The sequence below is a fragment of the Brassica oleracea genome, chromosome C3 (genome assembly GCF_000695525.1).
Source record: "Brassica oleracea var. oleracea cultivar TO1000 chromosome C3, BOL, whole genome shotgun sequence".
Taxonomy (NCBI): Eukaryota; Viridiplantae; Streptophyta; class Magnoliopsida; order Brassicales; family Brassicaceae; genus Brassica; species Brassica oleracea.
Window position 1 is genome coordinate 63,359,461 of NC_027750.1, and position 525 is coordinate 63,359,985.

At 35.2% G+C, this 525-nt stretch overlaps 1 protein-coding gene across 1 annotated transcript in view; it reads right to left on the bottom strand.

Annotated features, from left to right (window-relative positions):
* The window catches only part of LOC106331211, a 4,752-nt gene that overhangs the window by 2,248 nt on the left and 1,979 nt on the right, over positions 1-525 (bottom strand). The window lies entirely within an intron of this gene.

A 525-nucleotide genomic window follows, 5' to 3' on the forward strand; every position in this document is an offset into this window, starting at 1 on the left:
TGTTTCATGTAAATTTCCTCTTCTAAATCACCATTTAGAAAAGCGGTTTTTACATCCATTTGATGGATTTCTAGGTCTCTCAAGGCTGCGGTTGCTATCATCAGTCTTATTGATGTCATTCTCGTTACTAGAGAATATGTATCAAAATAGTCCAAACCTTCCATTTGTCGGAATCCTTGAACTACAAGCCTAGATTTGTATTTTCCACCAGGTTTTCGTGTCATTATCCATTTATTTCCTAATGCTTTGCACCCATGTGGTAAATCTGTTTTGTACCATGTATAATTTTTCATGATAGAATCAAATTCACTCCTGACAGCTTCGTTCCAAAATGGAGCTTCAGGTGAAGCCATGGCTTCTGCCAAAGTTTTTGGAACATTTTCTACTAAAAATGCCATTAGGAAATCTTCACCAAATAATTTTTTCTTTCGAGCTCTTTTGCTTCTTCGAGGTTCATCTTTTTCTTCATTTTCTGAAATATCATTTGTTGAAATCTTGACGTTTGTCTCTGTTTCTGAGTTTTTG